The 8,026-nt window shown below is 46.8% G+C and overlaps 1 non-coding gene and 1 pseudogene across 1 annotated transcript; one reads left to right on the plus strand and one right to left on the minus strand.

Annotated features, from left to right (window-relative positions):
- The first annotated feature begins 3,078 nt into the window (after positions 1-3,078).
- On the plus strand, positions 3,079-4,370 carry LOC105713793 (large ribosomal subunit protein eL13-like; annotated as a pseudogene).
- Positions 4,371-6,240: 1,870 nt separating this feature from the next.
- TRNAA-AGC (transfer RNA alanine (anticodon AGC)) lies at positions 6,241-6,312 on the minus strand. The gene has a single exon. It is a non-coding gene; the product is annotated as a tRNA-Ala (tRNA).
- Between the last annotated feature and the right edge of the window lie 1,714 nt (positions 6,313-8,026).

Consider the following 8,026-nt stretch of genomic DNA (forward strand, 5'->3'; position numbering starts at 1 on the left):
TGTGAATACGCTAAAAGAAATCCGAGAAGATACAAATAAATGGAAAGGCATCCTGTGCATGTGGAGTGGAAGACTTTAATACTGTGCATATGTGCAGTGCTCTTTCATGGCAGGAATGGTGCACTTACCTCCCTAAGGAAAGTCTAGTAGCTAAACATAGTCCAGAGGAGAGGATTAGGGACATACTGAGATAGAGAAAGAAGTGTTTTCGGATTCATTACTGTTTGCAAGCTATAATGAGGCAAAGATCATACGAGAAAGAATATGTAAAAGTAGAAATTCTAAAACAATTCTGTTAGGATTTAGGATAGAGGGGTGTGTGCTGACTCCTTTTTTTCAGAGGCAAAGGTGTGGTCAGGTCGGCTGGGGTGGCTCCACCTGTAGTCCCAGCTACTCAGGAGGCTACAGTGGAGGGATCCCTTGAGCCCAGGACTTGGAGGCTGCAGTGAGCTAAGATCACACCACTGCGCTCCAACCTGAGCAATAGCGTGAGGCCCCTTCTCTTCAAACAAACATACAACAAAACAATAACATAAAAAGCAAAAGGGCGGAAAGGTCTGGTGAAGTCAAACATGAGCATATTTAAGAGCTGGTGAAGAAGGCTGACATGATCGGAATTATCTATTGATATTGGTGCACTGATGAGCCCTTCTTGATCCCTTTATCAGAGGAAAATACAAAATTATGCCATGTATTGACTGATAACTTCCCTCCAGGGAACTCTGATTTTTTGATGGTTCATATCTTTAAAAATTCATCAAGGTATCAGTGCTGTTTCTCAATTAAAAATAAAATAAAACAAATTCAAGGAATACTTTTGTACTGGAGATGCCATAACTTCTTAATTTTCTGTAATGGCAACAATCCCTTTGCCAACATCTACCCAGATGACTGGACTAACACAGTTATGCCTAGATCAACCTCAGAGATCTGATCTGAGAAATCAGGCATTAGGCCATTTCATCACTGTGTGAACATCTTATAGTATTTAACACAAACCTAGATGGTAGAGCCTACTCCACACCTATTGCTCCTAGGCTGCAAACCACCACAGCATGTTACCTTATGAAAACTGTAGGGCAGTGGAACACACAGATAAGTACTTGTGTATTTAAACACAGAAAAGTTACAGTAACACTACAATATTACAGTCTTACAAAACCACGGTCATATATGTGGTCAGCTGTTGACGGAAAGGCCTTTGTGTGAAGCACAACTGTAGTTGCAATTTGAGCATGATGAATCTTGGTGAAGATTTAAGAGTTAACCTGTGTACAAGCATACACGTGACTTCAGATTGTTCATACACATCATTAAACGCTATTATAAGGTATGTTAAACTGTCATGAGCACTACAATACAACACGGGAAAATATTAATGATTATTAGAGGAAAATAACTCAGTTGTGAATATTAAAGCCCATTCTAAAGAAGTTAGAACTTTTGAAGCTAGAGCAACTGTCCTAGACAACTACTATAGGTATCGTAAAAACAGTTTCTCTGTGTTTAAAAAACCCAGACGGGCATATTAAAAACAAGAATCTACCATACAGAAATATATTGACCATCTCAAAACTCTCAGACGGCAAAGGACCTTGGTCTTCCAAAACAGCCATTGGGTGGCGCCTCAGTCATTCTCCAGAACTTGGATGTGCTGAGCACGTGAAAGCACCCATAATTAACAGCAAGAACAAATTCACTCCAAATTTTCAAAATTATTGTTAGAAAATTTTCCTCAAGAAGCTCTATGGGTGCCTGAATCTTCTTCTTTGTGTTGAGCGAAACCCTACGAAAAACTACAGCTATAGCAAACCTTCCGTTTTTCACCTCAAGCACCATTTGGGCATTTACAAGTGGATTTTATTCCGTTGTCCAGAATTTTAAAAAATTGAATATGTTTCAACAATATCGTCATAAGTAAAAGTGTGTAATTTTTGGTCGGACTGCAGCTTTCCCTTCTAAAAGATTAATAGTTTAAGTTAGTGTTGTCAAATAGGACATGATGAAAATGCTCTATATCTGTGCCATCCAGTTGGTAGGTATGACATGCCACGTGTGGCTACTGAGCATGTGAAGGAGGAATAGTACAGCAGCTCTGTTATCCAAACATAATCACAAGTATCATTCAAAGCTTGCAGATTGTGTTTTCCCACCTGGGAAATACAAAATGTTTAGCACTGTTAATGGACACAGAAATCCACTTCAGTAGTGAAATTCTTAAGACTCTCCCATTAAAACAAACACTTTTTGTTCTTATTCTCAAAATCTGAGCAAGCAGCACAAATTTATGGTCTTCTTTAAAGCAATATTTGAAAACACCATTGCAAAAGAGATCTGACCTAATCAATTCCATCTTGCTTCTAACCTCCAAGCTGTCCTTGTTCATTCCTTGTTGTAGGCCGACCTAACTTTGGGAGGAGCTTAGCTGATAGTTTAGCTTTGAAACAAAGACAATAATAGCCCTTTCCAAAAGAAACCTGCTTCCTGCCTGCAGGACTAACAAATGAGCCACAAGCTTAGAAAACATGGCTTAGGAGTCATGCAGCTGGAGGCGGCAAGACTCTAAACCTCCCCAGATTGCTCCTGGGGATACCATCACTATTGTAACACCTAAGATCAGTGCTTGAGATATTTGCAGACCCCTCACTCTGTGGACCGGCTGGCACCACCCATTGCGATAAACCGGCTCTTCTGGTCCTGTGGCCCTTCCAGGAACTGAGTCAAGGCAGGAGGACAGCTTCCACTTCCTGTGATTTCATCTCCGACCCAACCAATCAACATTCCCAACTCACTGGTCCCCTACCTGCCAAATTATCCTTAAAAACGCCAGTCCACTTGGGGAGAGTGATTTGAGTAACAATAAAACGGGTTTTCCCGCACAGCCGGCTCTGCCTGCCGCTCGCTGTCTTGATAAATGGTCGTGTCTTGGCAGCGGGCAAGCTAAAACCATCAGGTGGTTACACATTTTCAAATTTTCAGAGCTTTCCTTAAACTAAAATTTTACCATCAGTCCTAAGGTAATATGATATATGCTACAAAACTCGCCATAAAACCTTCCTACATAACACTGCTGTGGATATGTATAAAGTGCCTCCTGCGCAGGAGGCGGTAGGCAGCCGCGGGCCCAGCCGGAATGGCGTGATCCTGAAGCCCTACTCCCCCAGGACCGGCAGCGCCGCGTGGCCGTTGGTTCACCCGGCCGGCGCGGAAGATCCGCAGACTCGAGGCTCCCGCAAGCCGAAGGCGCGCTGCATCGCCCCGTGCCCCGCGTCGAGACCCCTCCGGCCCCTCACGCGGTGCCCCCCCTGTGAGGTATCAAACCAAGGTGTGTGCCCGCCTGGAGGAGCTCAGGGTGACGGACGTTCACAAGAATGTGGCCGGGACCACTGGCATCTCTGTAGATTGTGGACCAAGCCCCTGCAGGCCAATGTGCCGCGGCTGAAGGAATACTTCTCCAAAAGCACCCTCTTCCCCAGGAAGCCCTCGGCCCCCAAGAAGGGAGACAGTTCTGCTGAAGAACTGAAACTGGTCACGCAGCTGACAGGACCGGTCATGCCCATCTGGAATTTCTGTAAGAAGGAAAAAGCCCGGCCGGGCGCGGTGGCTCACGCCTGTGATCCCAGCACTTTGGGAGGCCGAGGCGGGTGGATCAATTCGGGTCAGGAGTTCAAGACCAGACTGACCAACATGGTGAAACCTCGTCTCTACTAAAAAACACAAAAAATAGCTGGGCGTGGTGGCTCGTGCCCGTCATCCCAGCTACTTGGGAGGCTGAGGTAGGAGAACCGCTTGAACCGGACCCGGGAGGCGAAGGTTGGAGTGAGCCAAGATTGCACCACTGCACTCCAGCCTGAGCTACAGAGCGAGACTCCATCTCAAAAAAAAAAAAAAAAAAAAAAAAAAATGCCGGGTGCGGTGGCTCAAGCCTGTAATCCCAGCACTTTGGGAGGCCGAGGCGGGTGGATCACGAGGTCAAGAGATCGAGACCATCCTGGTCAACATGGTGAAACCCCGTCTCTACTAAAAATACAAAATATTAGCTGGGCATGGTGGCGCGTGCCTGTAATCCCAGCTACTCAGGAGGCTGAGGCAGGAGAATTGCCTGAACCCAGGAGGCGGAGGTTGCAGTGAGCCGAGATCGCGCCATTGCACTCCAGCCTGGGTAACAAGAGCGAAAACTCCGTCTCAAAAAAAAAAAAAAAAAGGAGGAGGAGGAGGAGAAAGCCCGAGAGCCCGAGTCACCACTGAGAAGTAGAGGACTTTCAAAGCTTTCCCTAGTCTCCGGGGCCGGTGCCAACACCTGGCTCTTTGGCATATGGGCAAAAAGAGACAAGGAAGCTGCAAAACAGGATGTTGAAAAGAAAAAATAAAGCCCGCTTGGGGTCTTGTAATAGATAAATTTTAAAAAGAAATCTGGAAAGTTTAGACTGATTCTTCCTCTGACATTCTACCTTGTTACACTCTAATTTTGCAGGAATTGTCAAAATCTAATGTCAGTCCTGTCCAGCAGGTCCCAGTTGCATTTCCAAATCAGATATATCCCCGGGTCAGTAAACGGTATTTTGGAAAAGACAGCATGAAAGATTAACCTTAGAACCGCACTGGAAAGGACCATTGTGGGTTTGTCAAGCACAAATATGCCCTCACACTTACGCACACACCCAGTATCACACTTAACCCTGGGCAATGGCTGCTTATGCCCTGGGTCCTTTCCTGGCAGTAAATGTCCGTTTAGGCGTGGAGTCCATACTCTACTTACCTGGGCTCCCAGAATTCACTACCGAAACAACCCTCATCCTCCATTCTGCACAGGCCTCCATCCTTTTGAGGGCAGACCATGCCATTAATACTTGTGCCTCAAGGCCTGAGAGGTGGCACAGGTGTTGCTCTTTGCCAAGGGTTTGTATGAAGCTTGTATGATTTTGTTACAGTCGGTAGCACAGGTGTGAGCAGGGCAGGAGGGGGCTCTGCACACACACACACCAGAAGTAAAGGGTCAGGCGGTTGTTAATGATGTCTCTGAAGTAATAATTGGTCACAGCTGGTGCCAGAGAAAGGCCGTTTATTAATAGATAGGAAACACCTGAAACTGGGGGCCAGTCACTGCCCAGTAAGATCTCAGCAATGGGGAGAAGAAAAGATCCAGGAAGTATGCCAGCGTTTACAACCCCAGCTCAAGATGTCAAGCCATACCCTTGGTCCTTCAAGTCGCCCGCTTGGCCCTCTTCCAATGCACTTTCCTTGCTTTCATTGCCGCTCTCAATCTTTTTAATAAACATTCACTCCTGCTGTAAGGCTTGCCTCCGGCCCTCCTTCTGCCTTCTGCCCCTCATGGAATTCTTTCTTTCTCCTGAAGAGGCAAGAATTAAGGTTGCTGCAGACTCCTTCCAGTTAACTGCTGGTGAAGAAGGAGACCCAGGCATCTGAGATCAACTTCCCCTTTGACTATCACACTGCATTTCAATAGAAGAAAAGGCTGACAGACTGGCGCCTCCAGTTTCACCTTCCTGTAGGTGGCAGGCTTGGTCTTGGGGAAACTCTCCCGAAGGCACTATTTTTACTTAAAACAAGATCAAACCAGAAACCTTTTCACTTGTGAGTCCTAAAACTATAGACCGGAACCCTTTCATACGTGATTCCTGAAACTGTAAACAGAGACCTTTTCACATGTGATTCCTAAAACTGTAAACCAGAACCTTTTCATATGTGATTCCTAAAGCTGTAAACCAAAACCTTTTCACATATGAGTCCTAAAATCCGGGACAGTTTTTCTATCCTCTGGGTCTGTCCCTTGATCAAGGAAGAGCTAAGAAAGAAGGGATCTAAAGAAAATACCTGTGGTTTCGCGTTTGTTTTCGGTCTTTTTCTTTCTTGCTTGCTCTTCGATAGTACTGGGAAATGTAACCAATGTGATTGGGCTTATTAACTTGGTGACTTGCTTGTTTTTCGGCTTTTGGAATTCTGAGCCAGTCTGTGCTTCCCTAGCCTCTTTCTTCTGGTTTTTGTCTCTTGACCCAGCCACCCAGGGTGGGGTCAAAGCTGTAGGGCAGAAATGCATCAATATTAAAAGCAAAAGAGAGTTTGTTTTCCTAGGTTTCCATGTGACTTAGAAGAACTGATAAAGAATGGAAGTGCCACAAAAACAAAAAACTAAACAAAACTGAGGTGAGTCGTGGACATGGTGACATGGTGTACGTAGTCTTGCAAACAATGCCACAACCAGGAGGGGGTGAAAAAAAGTGGAGGTGCCGGGGATTGAACCCGGGGCCTCGTGCATGCTAAGCACGCGCTCTACCACTGAGCTACACCCCCTCGCACTCTGACTTGGCCAAAATATTTCTATGACCTGTCAGGATTTCCGGTCGTGCCAAGAAGCATCTTCTGTGAAACTGCATTTTGAATTCGCTATACTGGATATTGTGTTCTGACAACGCTGAGACAGGGAAAAGGAACGTTGAAAGTTCCGGCTGGGCCCGGGACCTCCCACCGCAGCTCAGCCCCGGGACGCCCGCTCGACAGCGACCCGCGCGGTTGTGAGGAAGCGCCCGGCCATCCCCGGGAAAGGTCTGCGATGGGGCCGTCTCTGCTTTGAACGGTTGCCGGGAAACCGCGAGCATAACGCAGCAGGAGAAAAAGGAACCCCGGAACGCCACCGCGGGAATGTAGGTCCACGTGGGAACTGCGGAGGCTCGCGCGGGTCCTAGGCTCTGCTCCCGAAGGTTCCCACGCCAGCCTCGGGGCGCAGAAGCTGCGCGTGCTGCGTTTCGCGGGCTGTGAGGGGCGGGTGTGGAGAGTCCCGAGCTGCGCACTGGGAGGAGAAGGAGCCAGAAGGGCACAGCAGCGCTTACCGCGCCCCTTCCCGGGGGACCCTCCGCGGAGTAGAAGGTATGAGGAGCGAGGCGCCCTGTGGCTGCCGACACCTCCGCGCTCCTGGGCGGGGCTCAGACATCTCCACTCCCGGCACGACCGCCGGGCGCTTCCCGCCGCTCGCCAACCTTGCTACGACAGTCAATCCACAAATGAGCTTCTGGAGCAAATCCTCCATCTTTTCTGTTTTCTTCCGATTCGCTCCCACCCTTAACGGACCTGGTTCTCCTTGGAAACCTGAAAACAACATCTAGCCTACGTTAGGTACCTGCCCAGCTCCAGTCACAGCCAGCTGGACTGCGCGCCTAGGGACGGACACACACGGAAATGGCTACGGCATACCTGCAGTGCATGAGCCACACGCGGCCCTGTCATCCTGGGATTAAAAACACTAAGACGTCTTTGACTGAGTTCAGGTCACACTACTCCCAAGATACGGCACCTTCGCATTTGAGAAAACAGCGGAAGCAGAAACGTCTCTTTCTCTGGACCCTTGTTCCGTGAAGCGGGCCATGAAAGCTAGCTGATCTTCCCATTAAAGTGGATGATAAGACTGTCATTTCAGAGCCAGCTCTTCCCTATACCTGGAGGAAAGAAATGAAGACACCGACATGCCAAGGAGAATCTGAAGAAACAGGCTTTGCTAAGTTCACCCCAGTTTATAACAATTAGATCACAACCCCTTTGTCCAATCATGTTTCTACAGGACTATCTACTTCTTCATCAAACCTAAGCATAAAAATATAGGAAGTCCTCACTTACTGTCGATTGGTTCTTGGAAACTATTACCTTAAGCAAAACAAAACCAATTTTACCGTAGACTAGACTAATTGATACAAACAAGAGTTAAGTTTCTATGGCAAATTTCTGGTCACAAAACACCAAATTTCTAAATAAAGACTCCAAACACTTCTAATATTAAATATTGAAAGAAATGAGCTATACATATAGTTAAGATTAATAAAAACAAATAATATAATTACCCAGTTTTTGGTGAATCAGTGACTCAGTTCTAGTGGTGATGGGTATATCAAGGAATAAATGTTTGCAAAACAACAATTGTAGGGAGCAATTCCTACCACCACACCGTTCAAAAACAAGAAGACAGCGGCTGAGTGCTTTAGAACCACATCATTGATTGTCGTGCATTTGTAGGATT

Source organism: Aotus nancymaae, unplaced genomic scaffold (assembly GCF_030222135.1).
Source record: "Aotus nancymaae isolate 86718 unplaced genomic scaffold, 86718_ANA_hifiasm-v0.15.2.pri h1tg000051l, whole genome shotgun sequence".
Lineage (NCBI taxonomy): Eukaryota > Metazoa > Chordata > Mammalia > Primates > Aotidae > Aotus > Aotus nancymaae.